The sequence below is a fragment of the Diadema setosum genome, chromosome 21 (assembly GCF_964275005.1).
Source record: "Diadema setosum chromosome 21, eeDiaSeto1, whole genome shotgun sequence".
In the NCBI taxonomy this organism is placed as follows: Eukaryota; Metazoa; Echinodermata; class Echinoidea; order Diadematoida; family Diadematidae; genus Diadema; species Diadema setosum.
Genome location: NC_092705.1, coordinates 5,717,799 through 5,737,089, shown reverse-complemented (window position 1 = coordinate 5,737,089; position 19,291 = coordinate 5,717,799). Strand labels below are relative to the sequence as shown.

Sequence of the window (19,291 nt, the reverse complement as noted above, 5' to 3'; positions counted from 1 at the left end):
GAGCTTCCGCACCGCGACACCACGCTATAGCCGTACAGTTCCGTTTGCCACCACTGCATGCTGTCTAACTCTCTGGGAGCAAACAGATACGAATGCGAGAAAGAAAATTCCCCGTCGACACGCAGGAAATTGCAAAGCACATCGCAGCTTGTCATTACCCAACCTAAACATTTTAATTTCCTAACAGTCTCTGTGGTATGAAACAGTTGAATTGAATTGAATTGAATTGAATTGAATTGAATTGAATTGAATTGAATTGAATTGAATTGGATTGGACTGAATTGAATTGAATTGAATTGGATTGAATTGAATTGAACTGAATTGAATTGAATTGAATTGAATAAAACTGATATCGTTATCATCAACAACAAAAACATATATAATAATATATAATAGTAATAGTAATAATGATAATAATAATATCTTTTTAAAGCGGGCATATAGGCTTACATAGAAAAGAAAACACATGCAAAAGGATGAAAAAACCAACAATCTACATTATTTCCATGTACTGAAAATAACAAAAGAAAATTTAATCATAAACAGCGGGTTGATAATTTTGATGAAGATGGCGGGAACCACTCAAAGGTTCAGCTTTGTAAGTCATAAATTAGTATCGTAAATCTTTTTTCATTCATGTTCCATATTCCATATCTCATATAAGTTTTATATTCCATTTGATTTCAAAAAAGAAAATGTGTTTAACACAACAGTAGTCAATTTGAAACAAAATTGCACAAAATGAATAAGGACATAATATAAGTGACGTGTTATGAGGAACCTGCTAAAAAGCAAAGCTTGTAGGATGTAGGTTCCAGAGATAATATGCTTTTAGTACATGTACAGTATGTCAGTGTAAAAAATGACGAAACATGCAAGTAAATCAACATGTCGAGAATATAATAAACTTGCCCGAATTTGAGTCATAGATCCTATACATACATATAATACATTCATGTGATCATAGTCGATCATGTAATTGTCACCATTATCATGCTTCATCAGTAAAATGATATGTCCATTGTTATCATTTGGCGTAATGATGATGACGATAATGATTATATGAAAATAATAATGATGATATTGACGATAATGATAGTGATAATAACAACACAGTCATTAAATAAATGGTCATAAGATATTATGAATGACTACTCTGCTCAGCTCGGGTGGTTATAAACACAAAGGAATGTGTGGATCAGTATTTAGCCGGTAGCTTAAAACAAAGATATTATATCATTAATTTCCTTTTATATCGTTGTTTATGCAAGTCAAACGACTCTGTGTTAAATTTACTTTGTATATTTCCTACATGTTCATGATTATGTTACTTGTGTATATTGATTTGCAGAAAATAAAGTATCTATCAAAAAAACAAACAAACAAACAAACAAAGATGCACGTTATGAGGTGGGTAGGATGGTCAGTATAGGGACTGTCCATTTTTCAAAGAAACCCATAATGGCATAAGGGTTTCATGGATGCGCTAAACGGGGAGAATTACGCAATTTTGCATCTCACAAAATAATGCTTGAATGAGTGAATGAGTTAAAATGCAAATGCTTTCTTTGCAAGTTGGCACAGAACAGACTGATGTTCTCCTAAGCTGGCCGCCAACGTTTGACACGGAGCTATACGCCGAAGCGTCCTATGTGAAGAGATGGACGGCTCATTCCAAAAAGCACATCATTTTATAGTAAGCCTACATTTTACATCCTGTTCCAATTTTACTCCAGTCAGAAGCTTAACGGAGCATAGTGGAAGAACAAAATCGGAGTTGGCGCAGAACTGCCTTTGAGGTCATTTTCCTGTATAACTTTCAGATGCAGGATCTACATGTGCAGGTGTTTTGTTGTTGTTGATTTATTTGTTTGTTTGTTAATTTGTTTGTTTGATTGATTATTTCATTGATTGATTGATTGCATGATTGATTGATTGATTGATCGATCGATCGATCGATTGATTGATTGATTGATTGATTGGTTGATTGATTGATTGATTGGTTGATTCTACCTGGCTAAAGACCTGTGACCACGGTGACGAGACTTTTGTAAAGATTTCACAGAAATGGTGATGACGATGGCATGTCCAAAAAGAAGAAGAAAAAAAAATCGAAGCCTCATGACAACATTTTCTTCAAAGAATCGCACTTTCTTTCTTTTTTTTTTATGAGTATATTGCTATAATTCCACGTCATAATCCGTCTTTATCTTATTTTCCTTTCTTTATGAATGTCTCACAATGAAATAGATCATAATGGAGTGTATAAAGTACACAGTGTATATCACGGGCAATGTACTCTTTACAACTGTATAAACATCTTGCCAGCATAAGAGGAGAAGGGATTTTAGCTGCACGAGATAAAATATTATTATCATACAAACGTTCGATCACGGACGAACTGACAGTTTGACCTTTGAGTGAATTTGGGATGAGATGAGCGAGCAACCGGAAAAATAAGAAAAAGAAAAGAAAAAGAGAGTATGTACATATATATATAAAGAACGGACAGAAGTCGGAAGTATAAATAGTATGATATTTGCATCAAACTATACAGCAATATCCGCGCCATCTCTAAATATGAAATTATGATATATGTCGCTGGGTGCGTCATACTTGATATTCTGTTAGCGTCGCAAACGTGATGAAATTTCGGCAGGGAAGGAAAAAAATAAATAAAAATGACAATACTGAAATAGATTTTTACCATCTCATAAATCACTCGTCCAGTATAACATCCGTCTCAGTAATCTGTTTGCAGTGATTACGCGCTTTACATATCTTCATTAGGTTCAAAGAGATGTATCTAAAACGAACCTCACGGGTGCGAGTGTATAGTTAGAAATATCGAGTTATTTTAAAGTAAAATGACTATAAATAACACTTGTGTGCGTATACAGTTGGTAGACATATATTCTTACTAACCCTTGTTGTGACGTTCTGACTTAATGCAACTTCCACCGTGCACGCTGATCCCTGTTTATCCACGCTGCGGAGAGCCGAGAAACCAGTCAATGAGTTGATTGCGTCATGAGCGAACGCTTATCTGCCTCATATTCATACGTGACGTCATCAGCAACCTGTTGGTGTCGAGCGAGAGAGAGAGAGAGGAGGAAGAAGAGAGAGCACCATTTCATCGCATTATCCATACAGCGATGCCTCCCTACGTGTATAGCGACACACACTTCTCTCGGGTGATCGTGCGCTCGGTATACAGTGAATATAATAGGTTGTTATATACTATTTCTTTTTATTTGCGGTTCCCGATCGTCAAAACGTTCCGACTATCGTAAAATGGCATTAAATCAGACCATTGTTTGCAATGAACCATGTTGTTGGGTCCTATTTTTATCTATTTGTTCCTATACACTTTAGACCTGCAAAAAGACAAACGTGCGCATGCATAAGTTTCATTATAAATGTATTTTTCCAACAAAATTTTCTCCCCCCCCCCATCCGTCTCGGCTTCCTCCCTCCCTTCAGTTCCTCATATGGAAATTGCAGTTGTTGCGCAGAGTATCGTGGTGATACAATATAATCGTATGTTCTCCATAAATTAGCTTATCTCAGTCATTCATGGACACTCTTTGCGAATCCTATATTCCAATGATAACAGTTTCTGTTATATAGCGTTGCAAGAGCAAAGAGCAGCAGACGGAGGCATAGAAAAAGAAAGAAAGAAAGAAAGGAAAGGAATAAAAAGAGAAATAAAGAGAGAAAGGGAAAGATTATAAATGTAGACAAAACATATCATGCTAGCAAAGAATTTTGCTATTAAACCAATAGCAATTTGAAAGTATCACATGACTGTTGATGATAGTGATTTTGATAATGATAATAATGATTCTGTCGATGAAAATCATAGTAAGGATAACGGTAATAATGAATAATAATAATAATCATCATCATCATCATCATCATCATCTTCATCATAGTCATGTGGATAACCATGATAATAAAGATAACATTTAGGCCTATAGTAGTAAGAAGAGGAAAGGAAGAAAAAACAATGATAATTATTGTGATAATAATGAAATGTGATAAATTATAAAGATCAACTAAGCCAAAGTGACGATCGGTAAAACAAAAAAGAAATTTGATCTCAAACTGACAGTACCTTCACAATGCTATATTTTCAAGTCCGTTAATTTCGCATAAAATTAAACATTTGAGGGATAATGTAATATCAATCAACTTGACATAATGACATGAATGCACGGAATTGGCTGACATATGTAAAGAATCCAGAACACTGTAGGTATTAAACTATCGTTTTGTTCAGATTATACAATGTATTATTACGGCTTATACACAGTAGTACTCTGAAACCTGCAAGTACGCGCTGGATCACACGCGGTTTAAATGTTTCATGAATAGAATTCCCATACAAGTAAAAGAGTACCTAATGAATGTATCAACATTTTAGATTAAGTATCGTGTAAAGAATAGAAAGTAGGTAGATAATAGCATAGAAATATTAGTAAATATATTAGTTAATTTATATTAAAATATTTAAATGTTTTATAAATAGAATTCCCATACAAGTAAAAGAGTAACTAAATGACGGAATCAACATTTTAGATTAATTATCGTGTAAGAAATAGACAGTAGACAGATGATAGCATAGAAATATTAGTACACTGTAATATGATTAATATTGGATTGATGCTTTCTTCTGTTGGTTGAAAAAGGGAATCAGTGCCTCTTTGATACCTGTACATTCATCTTGTCATGCATTTACAGAGTGACATTCTGACTTACGTTCCAATTCCCTTCAAACCCGTATGAACTCTCAAATGTTTACGTTATCTCATATATTTCTATAATATACTAACAGAAATAATATATATACACTGCGATTATGATATTCAAGGGTTATGCATACATAGATAAACGACCGAAAATAAAAACTCATCTCAAATCTCTAAAAACATCATCTCAAATGCCCTAGGCATAATGCCAAATATCTTCTATCCAGTGGTTATAATACTTTCATTGCTGTCCCCTGTTATTCCTAGCTGAAGAAGATGAAAAAAAGATAAAATGATTAGTCAAATATATCAGGATTTTGAATTTCTACTTATGCAGTTCTGTTGTCCATAACGTCAGAGATGAACACGCAGTTTTGGACAAGTGTTATAGATCATCAAACGAAGATTTATATGACAGCGGTGCATCAAGATAGTATTAAGTCATAATTTTTATGAATGAATGAATGAATGAATGAATGAATGAATGAATGAATGAATGAATTACAAAATTTTATTGATACATATATTTTGATATATCACATACATATTATCTAACATTTTGGTAAAGAGTGCTAACAAAATGCAATGACATAATTAGACGAGGTTAGCCCCATATAAGGTTGATTACAAGAATCAATATCAGCAAACTGACTGAGAATATATACATCTCTCACTATTATCTTTAAAAATCATAACACATATACAATATCTACAAGAAGAATAACAGTAATAACCATGACCAAAAAAAAGAAGAAAAATAACAAATATCGAGTGAGCTTAAGATAAATAAAGTGAAAAACAATGACCTTTATGAATTTTTCTGAAATTAAATTTCAAGTTGTTATTCCTCAATTAAATATTGTTGTAACAGTCAGTCCGCAGCACCCGATAATTCGCTCGTATTTATTCAACTCGTATGCAAGCCCGCTTTAGGCTTGCATACGTAATGAGCTGCGTAAGGGGATTTTGTCCTTGGGCTTTCGGCTACAAAAATCACCTTATGTTCACAAATTTGGTATCAAATTCAAGGAAAATATGTAAACTATCGTCACATGTTACTCAAATTATTGTAAATGAAAAATATCATAGCGTAATTTGAGCTTGAAAAATGATGAAAAAAGTAATTCGTGCAGTACACTTTCAAGACGTCAAAAAAATACCAAATTCACCTTGCGTCTCAATGAAAATGCTTTATTTGGTAGTCCATCTCCTAATCTTTGTATCCATGTAAATATCTTGACAATTTGTTGCTTAATCCGGTCAGGAACCAGTAAAATATACATCGATGTCAGTGCTGATCAGCTTGAAACCGTGCAATCTCAAGAGTAAGCTCTCTCATTGGACAGCGCCTGCACTCAGCGCTTGCATTACGTCATTATGCTGCTACATAACAGTTTCATGCCACTTGCGGTTTCTTGGCACGCGTGTAGTTCAAGCGCTGAACGCACGCACTGTCCAATGAGAGAGCTCTTTCGCACCACTGTACACTTTGTGCGGAGCATACTTCTGGCTTTAGGAGTGAATTTTACAGACATTTCAAAACGGAAAAACTAGTATAAATCATGCTTGCGTCTCCTTGACTCCAATATATGATGATTATCTAAGTTTCCTCTCTACGAAAAAGCCAAAATCAGAAACAACAGTTTCTTAATCCGGTCAGGAACCAAAAAAGAACTTTAGATGACAAAATCTTCCGTGAAAAGCAGGTAAAATTTACGCAAATTCAACTGATTATATAGTCATGATAAGATCCGATGTTATAGGCAAATTTAGTATCAAAATAAAGATCAAAGTCTGGAAAACAATTTACCGTGACTTGTAGCCATGACGAATGTATGTACAAGTCGCTACACTGTGAAAACCATAGCCCTATCAAAGTCTCGCAAAATCTCGCACGACGAGACACCTTTCCAACGCAAAGATCGTCAACGAGAGTGCTGAATAAATCTTGCCGGATCGGCTCATTAGCATACGTGCTGCGGACTGACTGGTAATGCCCATCCAAACTTCTGCGACTGGTAATATTTCTTAATTTTTTGAAAAATTATTCCATATATGAGGTCATGACTACGGAATTGATTGTTTCCCTAGATTGGTGTTTTTCATTGAAACACTCAAATTAAATTTCACTTTGTTTCTTATTTGATAAGGGTATTCTAGTGCTGAGAAACAATCAGATAAGGAATGAGGCAGGTATAATTTGTCAAACCTTTTACTTGACGCTTCCTCAAATCAACAAGTTTCAGGCACTTTGTAAGACACTGATTATTGCGATTGTTGTGATTTTAATTAATTTTGATTTATTCTCTGTATGACATTTCTTTACAAGTACATCAATTCTCAGCATTTGCATTAACATTGTACATAATATGTGGCAATACACAGTAATATAACTATTTTCATTTTTTTTTGGTCATATTCTGTTTATATACATACATCTGTTCCTCACATGCGTTTACAATGCAGAATTATTATGATCGCTGTCACTTTTACAGCCGCCACTCTAACTTCTACATTACTTCATTGTACTATAATCAAGGAGATATGATTGAGTATGATAAGCCTACATCTCTTGCTATAAATATATTACTATACTACTTCCCTACTTTACTACTACGACTATACTGCATGTAGTACTGCTATTACCAAACTGCTATACTGCTGCTACTATCGACTATACTACTGCGGTTGACCTATTGACTACTGACTGCTTCTATACTTCATATGTGATTACTAACCCTAAATGTTTTAAGTTTGTATGCCAATGGTTGAGATCAATAAAACATATAGATAAAAAAAAAAAAAAAATCTTTGGTTAACTTTCAATGTTACATCATGTTTGTTTGTTTGCTTGTTTGCTTGTGTTTTTCTTTTCTTTACTTTTCTTTTTTTTTAGGGGGGGGGGGAGGGTGGGTGGGAGAGTGTTACCCTCGTGTTTCAAACTTTGGGGACTTCTGAGGTCCAGTTTTCCCGCCCGAGGTCGTCACTATAGCAACTTCACACCCCCGTATCACCAAGGAGCTTGTTATCACTGAACGGGTGTTAGCAATCTCGTAGTCTTTTGCAAAGACAACTCCGCTTGATGCTAGCGGGTTTTTTTGTTTTTGTTTTTGTTTTACTTTTTTTCTCGAGAATATAGGCCTAAAGTGCATTATGAGTGTCTGTAGTTGGGAGTACAATCAAATAAATGTCATAGACATTTTTGCATTTTTATTGCATTTTTGTTTTTACACAGAATGGCACTGATTTAGGGGAAAAGTACAAAGAGCTAGCTAGGGTTGTAATGGGTGTTCACGAGTGTTTTCTTTGTAAGGTTAGCATTCACTGAAATAATTATATATTCATTTAGAAAGACAAAGTGATATCTTGATTATCGAGCAGGCCATTATATTAGGGGGAGTAGGATGCATCTTATTCGAATAATCTTTGTTACTTATGCATATTTTGAAATGAGAAAAGTCTTGTAGTTACCAACAACCAGGAACTCTTTAGTAAGGTATATTATGTAGACTAATCTAACCCTTTTGTTGACAAAATAATACTCTGCGGCACTACCTGCCTCGCGACTCGAATCAGCTGATCGCAAGAGAGTCGCACACGTTGCATGTATACACAAGGACAAATCCAGCGCAGCAGTAGTAGCAAGCATGCAGAGATATCGCGAGGGCGGGTAAAAAATGTAATGTGTGTGGATGGGTGGAGTAAGTCCTTAGCCGATGAATCATTAGTACTTTGTATACAAACCTAAATTTACCCCACCCTTTTCCCCTGCAGCATGGGGAATCAAAAGAATCTAAACGAAGTTGGTGAGAAGAGATCGATAGGCGAGCTCCATGTGGAAGTGCTGTGGACAGGGTTTCGGCACAGAGGCCGGAATTTACGGTAATTTCAACGCCTTGCGGTTCGCTTGAATTGATTTCCTCAGTCCCACATGTGCACAATTTCGGAGAGTGCACTGGCTCTGATTTGGGAATTCGGTGTTTGAGAATGAATTCTCTGTTTGAGTGCGTGTTGTTGTCGTTGTGGTGGGATCATGTGCCTGTGATGTGACACACATGTCTTAGGTCATTATTTGTCTTGTCTTTCATAACATTTAAATTGTACAAGTCAACTAGCTACAACCTTTGGGACGGTCGACCGGTCATGTTGACTTGGAGTTGAACTTGAACTGTTTTGTAGTCAGTTGCGTGTAAGGTGATGGTACGTGGTGTACGCACCGCACGCACAACGCTGCTCCTGCAATGAAACACGGCGCTGGTGAAAAAAAATAATACATGTATCCGGGTGTATGCAGATCACAGAATTTTGCCTGCTAGATCTTCCGAGTATTTCTGGAGCACAGATATTTTCAGCGGAATGATCTAGTGAATTATAAATTCAGACTCGGAGAGTGTACAATTATTTAGAATCGATTTATGATTCCCTATGATATGACTATAGTATAGTGATCAAAAGTCAAAGAATCTCCTCTCTGAAATATTACTTATATTAGTATGAAATCCAAGAAGATTGTCAAGATGTTTGGTGGTACTGATGATGGGGCTTTTGGAAAAATGGCTCCATCATTGTGGAACAATCTCATGTAAATTTACATGTCAGATTTTGATAAATTCAAATCTGTGTTAGAAACTCATCTTTTTGATGATTGTTGATTATGTTAGATATCTACATATGTATAAAAAATTATAATATGTTTGTATGATTTTCATTTACTACGTATGTACATGCATAGAACCTAGAGACCTAGAGATCTTTAATATTATGTTATTATTCATTTCTAAGGAACGGATTATTACTGTAAAAGTAGAAATATTCGCGGTGTGGAAATTTTCGCGCAACCAAACGCTAGTGCAAAAATAAAAGCATGCAAATATTTTTGCATGCCATGTAGTTAATTTCCTGATTCCGCAGAATTAAAAACATGCGAAACTCGTCTCACCCAGCACCGGCTGAGCACGAATAATTAGTTGCCCAAAAATATCCACTTTTAAAGTATTAGAGCAGGGAGGTAGGAAACTTCCCACCTCCCTGATTAGAGGGTCAATTCATGTTTTAAAAAAGGTTTGCAAGTGTTGCACAAAACTACTTTTTTTTTTTCTTTTTGGCAATTGTAGGGCTTCGGGTTCGCTCACATATTACTAGACGCAGTACAACTTGGTAGTAGTTGGGACACAGCTGACACACAGGTCTTGCTTGGATGAGATCTGCTGGCAAACTGTTTTCCCCAGCAGTTTTATTGTATGGTTCTTGTCCAAGCACTTGACATTCAATAAATGCAAAAACTGATAAGTCCGTATTTGTCAAATGGAGATATTTGCGATTAAAGGTCAAGAAAAATAAAGAGAATAATAAGAAAATTTTTGCTTCTTTTGACCATAACTTAAAAAATATACCATTATATGTAGTGACCAATATATCATTTAAAAGGTATTATTTTGAACTTTATGACAGAGATAGCACTTCAAAATCTTCAAAAATGGACTTATCAGTTTTTGCAAACAAACCCTTCAAATATTCATTGTTAGTGCGAACAAATCAGCAAATGATCTTAATATTCAAGAGGCTCAACAAAGGATCTCAACAGAGGGTGAATTACTATTCACGACTCATATATATGTAAATTCCTAACAAAGATGGCTGCACAAATAAATATTAATTGCAGGTAAAACCAATCGGGAGAAATGGAGGGGAATTCTAACAATGGCTCATGCACTGGTAGGACATGGAGATGTGCGCCATACTGTGAAAGAGGTGTGACAGGGTGGATGGTATAGGAAGAGATAAATCCTGTCTGAGCTCACTTAACAAGGGAAAATAAATTCGGTAATTTCATGTATCAGTGGACTTACAAAACTGTTGCATTTTTGTCAGTCCATGTAACTTACATTCACCACTAAGTCTAGAAATGGTATAGAACAGTGTTCAATAGATTTTGAGGGCTGTTATTATCTTTTCTTGTCAATCTAAAGCCATTCAGTAGAAAAACAACAAATTTTCAATGATTATTTATTATTTGACCTTAATAATAATATGTTAGTACATAGATCTAAATGTCAGTCCAGTGTAACATAAATTTGCCCCAAAATTTTCATTTTGCCATCAATTCTAATACAATATTGCTTGTTTGAATCAATTTGGGGGCAAAGTTGTCTCATCATAAAGTGTTCTTAAAGATCATAAATTTATCAGGGGTAATGCACATTGGAAACAGAACATAACCTGACATCCCTGAAATATATATTTTTACCCTAGAAATGCCCAAAAGTAAGTATGGTAGTCCAAAAGCCTGCTCAAGATTTGCCCAACTTAACAGGCATGAGTAGTGTGTCAGTGACATGTGAATTAACCCTTGGAGAAATGAAGGCAATAAAACTGGAGAAAAGATCCACAAAGATAATGATGTTCTTTAACTAGTTTTGTTATGAATGTTGAACAGCCAGAGGAAACGCATTCATCTCACAGACCATTTTTTTTTTTTAATGAAAGGTTTCAAACCTGTCAATGGAATAGATAACCCCACCCCCAACATTCTGTCATACCAAAGATATAAAAATGAGGACTTCAATTTAAATCATTATAAGGACTTTGTACTTGTGGTTGATGACAGTGAATTCCTCTTCACAATACGCTTCATTTGGAGACTAGACACTCTACTTTCCTGTTAGGATTTGTTTCCAACATAATAGACTCAGAAAGGCAAAGTATACACCATGCAATATTGTAGTGGTGAAACCTTAGTCTTACTTCAAGAATCTCTGTGCAAAGTTTGAGAAAAAAACCCTGTAAACTAGCAAATTTCAGGGCTGAAGTAAAATGAGAACTAGAAATACTGAGTCATTTGAGTAATTGTAACATTACATTGTATATTGTAACTTAGCAATTTAAGGTTTCTCTACAAGAATTTTTTAAAGGATTCAGACAACATCTACAATTCATTGCTGACATGATTAATACCATTGTTTGAGTTAATACCACATATTAGCCTTGTTGAGGGAATAAAGATCTATGAGTACATCATCAAGTAGAGTCTAGAAGTTAGACCAGGAAACTTGTTTGACTGCACAACCTACAGTAGATGGTTGGGGAATTTTCCTTTCATCAAAAAATTTGCAAGTCATTTCTAATGCTCCTCTTCCTGATTGAATCCGCAGGTCCATCAATTACCAAGAAACAGTGAAGTGACACAATACTGCTGCACTTGAAAAGGTATGTCCACATCAATCAATGTACATGTATTTATAGTCTCTTGTATGGAGTCACAGATTTAAGGATACGGCAAAACACCAACGAATTCAGAATTCAGCAGCAAGACTTGCTTCCAGATCCAAGAAGCGCAACCACATCATGCCCATCCTGGAAGAACTGTACTGGCTGCCCATTAAAGCCCAATTTCTCTTCAAAGTTGGACTTCTCACCTTTAATGCTGCCCACAGTCCCGCTCCCCATTACATTTCTGAACTGATATCCTCATACCCTGGGCAACAGCTTCTACTGCTATCATAGGAGAAAGGGATATTGTGAGAGTTTTTTTTATTTTGTTTTGTTTTTGTTTTTGCTTGTTTGTTTTTTTGGGTTTGTTTGTTTGTTTTTTGGGGTTTGTTTGTTTATTTGTTTTTTGCTGACAGCAACCCATCCCTGTGGAACTCTGTACCCTGTTGCTCTTCATTTTCAGAATAACCCTACACTCTTCACAGAACAGCTTAAAACATATCTTTTCAATTATTATTATATTCTTTATTCGCTTCTTACAAAGCACATATATATACAGTAAAATATTCCTAAAAACATGCAGATACAATGTGTAGACATGGATACAGAAATGAAATAAAAAAAAAAAAAAAAAATTAAACAGACACACACATAGGTCTAAAAATGCCCTCAGGGAGATCCAACAGACATCCACATATTTTTGCCCATCAACCCTCCCTCACCCGTGCCCACTCTGACTGTTCGGGGAAGTGAGTGGAGCACAGCATCCATCCGTGGTATCCCAGCTAAAAAACTACGCACCCAATCCAGCACAATGTACCTCACTCTCTGACAACTAGTACATGATGTGTACACGCAAGTGCGCACGTGCGCCCGTGCATGCTCTCATAGACATGCACACATTGTTCAATAAGTATGATGTTCTACTATGCACCCGTACAAATGTATACGCACATTCGAATGCATTCACAATTTGGCATTCACTCGCTCCCATACACTCCCGCAAATGGACTACCAGCAATATGACAGTGTGCATGTATATAACTACACCATGTATGTGTACATGCAGCACAACATGTGTATAAAATTCAACAACTGTCCCCGAAGCAGTCATGATGATAAAAAAAAAAAAAAAAAAAATGCATCTTTTACTCTATGTTCTGTATAATAGTGTAGCCAGTAAAAAAACTGCATTCTCCCTGAAAGTATTTCATTCCAGCTACACTATGCCACATTAATGTAGACACAGATACGAAATCAACTCATTACATTCTTGAGGGTTTAAAAAAGAAAATTCTTTGTAATCCCTCATATGTATCAATTCCCTTATTTGCTCGGCATTCCTCATGGCTTCATCCATCTCACCGCATAATGCCTTCCATCTTTCATTTATCTTTGACTGGTCTAAAAAATACCTACTATTCAAAAATCTCAAATTACCACCTAGTACAGAATATGCTCCAAATCTACTCATTCCTGTTATATAAGAAACAATCTGATTCTTTGTGTTTAAAGATTTTGTTATAAAATTCAAACACCTTCTATGGAACCATAAGTCAGGGCTCATCATTGCTGATAAAAAAGGCAAGAATGCATTATGTGTCTGCCATGGAATTTTCCATACTCTTGGAACAGCAGTTCTCCAGTGTCTATATAACGCATCTAAAGAGGAGTCATATAATGGACATAACTGAGAGCCATAAAAGCCACAACAAAATTTTTGAAACAAAACATTACGTACTTCACACTTGGCATATCTAAAATTACTCAGTAAAATATTACACTGACGGTTAAAATCACCATTAATTTTAGACAAATCAGCATGCAAAATATCATTTGTAATAATATGACCAAGATGACATATACTGTCTACAACTTTCACATACTCTCCGTTAATTGTTATCCTTGGATCTACAACTTCTTTTCCATCACATTTGAATATAATAAGCTGACTTTTGTCACTATTAAACTTCAAATCAAATTGAGAAGCATATTTTTGACAGATAGTAATCATTTCCTTCAGAGCTGACACATTTGGGGATAAAATGATCAAATCATCAGCATATGAGAAAACGCCACTAAACATTTGACCCATGTAACATCCTTCACCAAGTGCCTGCAGCTGATGCAGAAGCCCATCAATATAGAGACAGAACATACATGGAGACAATATACCACCTTGTTTAACTCCATTTGAAACCGTGAAAAAATCAGAATAAACTCCATTCCATCTGAGTCTGATCTTCTGATCTTCTGATGTTTGTTGTAGATAAGTATTATTTATCAATTTCCTCTTGTAGAACAACATTGTGTGTATACAGTGTACATATGTATATCTCTCTCTCTCTCTCTCTCTCTATATATATATATATATATATATATATATATATATAATCACTATAGGTACATATGTGTGCTTACACATGTTATTTTCTTTTCATCTGCTTGTTCATACATCATTTTGCCAAGAGTACATGACTTGTCATTGCCATGGAAACAGTGACTTTGATTGTTGTCGTATGACACCAATATGGCGTTTGCATTTCTCTAGCAATCCTCGGCATATTGTTTCTTGTGCCATCGATAAGAAGAAGTGGCATACAATGCGCCGACAACTGTCACAACTCGCAATTCACACTTCTTTGTTTGTTCCGAATTTCAGTGCGGATTTATGTGAGAGAGAGAGAAGAAAGGATTGGAGAAAACGTGTTTTCAATTATAATCCATGCCCCGCAATCACTGTCACTTCTAATCGCTCTCACTCTACTCTTGAATTATCTTAATCAAATTGTTCGTCAATCAGCCAGTTTCCTGTATCATCAATCACCCATATCCCCCACAAATAAATCATTGCGATCCCTGGGAAGGGTACCCACCCAAAATGCTGTCCAAATCACGCAATTTCATCGCTTTTTTGCCCCCGACTGTGTTCACATCTTTGGCAAACATCGCGGTTTGATCGTGGAGTGCAAGGCATGCATTGACTTCCTCCAAGTGAAGCTGCAAGGCGTGTCTGTTAACTGCAGACTGTGCGGGAAAAACATGTTTGGGGGTTTACAATGGTAGAGTGGAAACTGGCAGAATAATTTACTGAGTTAGTGGGAGGTTTCATTTAGATATATGGAATGGGACTTAATAAATTCTTGTTTGTATCATTGGAATACTGAGTCAATTCTGCACGAGGTGTATAGATAGGTAGGCGGGGCCTACGGCAATGAACTGAACAACACGACTAGAGAGGTCATCATGATTCATCTATTAAACTCTGATATGGTCTGATTTTGCTGCGCATGACATTAGCAGTGGTCCGGTGGCCCGGTGGCCCAGGGCCACTAAGAATAGATGTTGGGTCACCAAATTTCCTAAAAGGCTATCTTTTTGTGGCTCGATCAGGCAGCTAAAATTCGAGATGATTTTTACAATTTTCTTTTGTTTCTGATCACTAATTTTTTTTTCCCACCAAAATTTCAAATTCAAAGATTTTAGTGGCCCAAATGGGCCACTAGAAAAAAAAAAAAAGTTGGTGTGGAGCCTTATTGCAATGGAATGAGCATTTCATATGAATGATGGCAAGAGCTCTCTCACAGTGTGGTACAACTTTTTATCTTTGATTGGAACTTTTTTTCACTATTTCAGAATCAGAAATGAGATTTGAGAGGTGAGATGTGAATTAGTGGAGAGAAGAAGTGAAATTGAGGAGAATATCTCCGATCACGTTCAAACCACATGCATTGGAATGACAAAGGAATAGAAATAATTGAAGATGTGCGATGATCTTCACATGCACATATTATGTGCTCAGACAGCTTTCTTGTTTCAGCTTGTGGGATTGTTCGCCTGCTGTTTGAGAATGACTGGTACGTGCTTCTCCATTCTATGCCATCCTGTTTTCTTCGGCAGTATTTGTTTTGTATTTTCATGTTGTTTCCTGCTTAGTAGGATGTGAAGGCTATGCTTCGCAATTCCTGTTGTTGTCTTTTCTGTTTTCGTGCGAGTGTACTAGAACTGTTTTGGTCACAGGATACTATCCAAGACCATAATCCTCTTGCAGTGCTCGTAGAATGTGTTTGTCAGATCTAGAAATAGACAAATAAGGTTAAGTTCGATAAACACACACACACACACACACACACACACACACACACAATAATAATAATAATGATACAGGGTACTTATAATGCGCCAGTTCCACATAGTTAACGTGCTCAGGGCGCAGTAGAAGAAGTAAGTTATGAAATACAAATACAAAAATCCTTACACAAACATGCATGTATACTCCATCCATCTCTTGATGCAGTGGATGGACTAGTATACCTGTGAACGTTCATGAAAAATCGACAAATTCAAACAGAAAAAAGTCTTTAGATGCACTAATAACCTCTTGTGAAAACTCGTCTTTTGTTGAGGTTGCTGGCAAAATTCAGATGTAAACGCACCCCCATGTCACAAATTCTCGAGCTTTCAGACCATTTTTTCCCCCCGTGCTACAGTGGGTGGGACAGCTTTCGAAAGTAGGTCAGCCTACAGGGGTGTGATAATAACATCCTCCTTCGTGATCCAGAAGGTTTTAGGGGGGTAAAATACACCCTTTTTGCTGAATAACTTTCAGCAAACTTTAAGAGTAGAGTTCATATCTTTGGACTATATATACACATTGTATATATTACACATTATCAACCTTCTTTTCTAAGCAGTGTAGATTTAAATGCAGATACTTTGTATTTGCAGTTATGTTCCTTTCAGCTTGAGACCTCGCGATTATTTTGCATTTAGAGACCTGTACAAAATATTCCAATCGGGATACATGCTGATTTCATTATTCTTGGAGTAGTAACACAGTTAGAAAGAAGCAAACTGTTCAAATTAGGTTGCTCTTCCATCATATAAAATTATTTTGATGGAGCCATTGTCAAATTCAGAGTTATTACTCTATAGTATACTGTTATTTGTAGTGTATATTATACTGACTAGTTTCTCATTTGAAATACACTTCTTTTAGTTAACTCTTTGGGTGACAGCTCATTCATATCAACCGTGGAGTGCTTCGAGTGTTTGCACAACAAAGTTTATATGATAGTCTATGTGTACATTTGTATGTTGTGCTCTTTGCACAAAGCAAGTCTTCAACAGGGTTAATGGCCAAGTTCTCAATAATACCACAAGGCATATCAATGGTTTAGTAGTACGGTAACAAATATGGACGTGTAGAGTTCTTTTTGATATTGTTTATGCTCTTGGACCGTCTTTCTAAATTTAGAAATCTTTTACCTTGGATGTGTTTTGCACAACAGCGTTACCAAAAAAAAAAAAAAAAAAAAAGAGAGAGAGACATCCTGGGCAAAAAAAAAAAAAGGGAGAGAAAAAAAACAAAACAAGGACAGATACCTAGAACAAAAAAAAAAACACTTTTCATCGCACTTTCATGCAAATTTGCCCAAAATATACTGATGTTTTCATACCTCAACACTGGAAGTGCCAGAAGATAAGCCCTCACCTTGCCATTTGTCTAAGTGTGTCAGACCAAATTTTTCAGTGTTATCATTGTGAGTACACTTTGTGTTGTTGATCAAACCTCCTAATGTTTTGGCTTCAGGCAAAATTTATTGAAGTCAAGAGAATCCACATATTACTCGTCATCATAAAAATAAATTTGGATTTATTTTTCCATTTTTTCTGTACATAATTCCTTATCTGCATGTTCATAGAAAAGTCCCCCCCCCAAAAAAAAAAAAAAAAAAACAGCAACAACAAACAAACAAACAAACAAACAAACAAAACATTAAGCTTGCCCCCATGGCTTCCAAATTGGGTTGCAGTATTGTAATGTATTTTGAAAGGGATAAAAGGAGAAAAGTTATATTAAAGGTCATAAAAAAAAAAAAATCAGTGCATGATAAATACACATTTGCCTATTACTAGTATAATGCAAGTTGCTTTCGACCGACTCCCGAAATAAAAAGAAAGAATATGTCTATTGTAATCGTGATACCTTCAAAAATAAACAGTCATCTTTTTCTGCTTTGTGTAAAAAATGAATGAATTTTGACAGCTTCGGTAGTTCTGTTGTCATCTTTTTTGAATGACGGGCGACAGGAACTTCCGGGAGGGGGGGGGGGGGTCATGAAAATATGCGTAAATACAAAAATACAAAACAAAATCAAAGGAATTTGACCAAGGAGTCTCTACAAAAATAGAGCCTGTAAAAGCTAAGTCAATTAAGATTGTGGGCAGAATACCAGACAGTATGGCACATCCAAAGAGCACGATTAGCATATAACACGTAAATCATCGTGCTATTTTGGAGGCAACCGCCTACTTATTTTACCTGCGTTTGCGTGGGCAGCTTGCTCGATGATCCATTCAAGCAGTTCTCACAGTTATCTTTTATTTTTGTGCTGGAGATTTTTTTTTTTAAAGTCCTACTTTCAGACATCATTGATACCCCTTCTTCAGTTTCAAATTATTTGATATTTTCAAATCAGAACAACTTTACCATCATTCTGCATCTCTTTCTCTCAATGAATCTTCTTTTTTTTTCAGAGAATTTGTCCCAGGCAGAATATTTTTTTTTCTGATCAATTTTGTGCATAATTTAACAAGTTTTACTCATGAAAATGTGTGATATCATGTCACTTGAACTTCCACAATCAGTCAACATGGATTGCACAGATCATATCATCACCCCCATGACAAAGAATACGCGTAATGTGGTTAAAGATATCAGGGTTAATTTCTATCAACTGTCTTTTCAGGCTGCTTACTTTGCATACAAGGCTTGAAGAGACCCAACGATTCAGAATTTGTAAAATGAATTTGTAAAATTTTTCAGCCTCTGGTTTCTTGAATATGCCACATTTTTCCTCTCATTTAGAGAAATATGTCAAACAAAAGATGAAATTCGACTGAAATGTGGTATTAGTGTGGCTCAGCTCTTCTTGAGGGCTTTGCCTTTATCATCACCCCCAGCATGTCAGGTAGCTATTTATACCCCAGGACAGGAATTCATGGGCGAATGTACCTTGTGTACAAAATGTATGTGTTACATAGGCTTGAATTGAACCAAGGACCTCTTGTACAAGATCCACGAGACATTAAAGGGAAGATAAACCCCAAGAGCAAAGTGGATTGAGTAAAAGCAGCAACATTAGTAGAACACATCAGTGAAAGTTTGAAGAAAATCGGACAATCGATGCAAAAGTTATGAATTTTTAAAGTTTTGGTGTTGAAACCGCTGGATGAGGAGACTACTAGAGGTTATGACGTATGAGTGGACAACAATACCAAGAAAATATAAAGAAAATTCTACAAAAATCCATTTTTCATGAAAATTA

General features: G+C 35.8%; 1 protein-coding gene across 1 annotated transcript in view; it reads left to right on the top strand.

Annotated features, from left to right (window-relative positions):
* The first annotated feature begins 11,901 nt into the window (after window positions 1-11,901).
* The window catches only part of LOC140244685 (uncharacterized), a 39,457-nt gene continuing 32,067 nt past the window's right edge, over window positions 11,902-19,291 (top strand). Inside the window, exon 1 of the mRNA XM_072324301.1 lies at window positions 11,902-11,957. The gene's annotated coding sequence lies outside the window, so the exon portion shown is untranslated. The remainder of the gene's footprint in view (window positions 11,958-19,291) is intronic.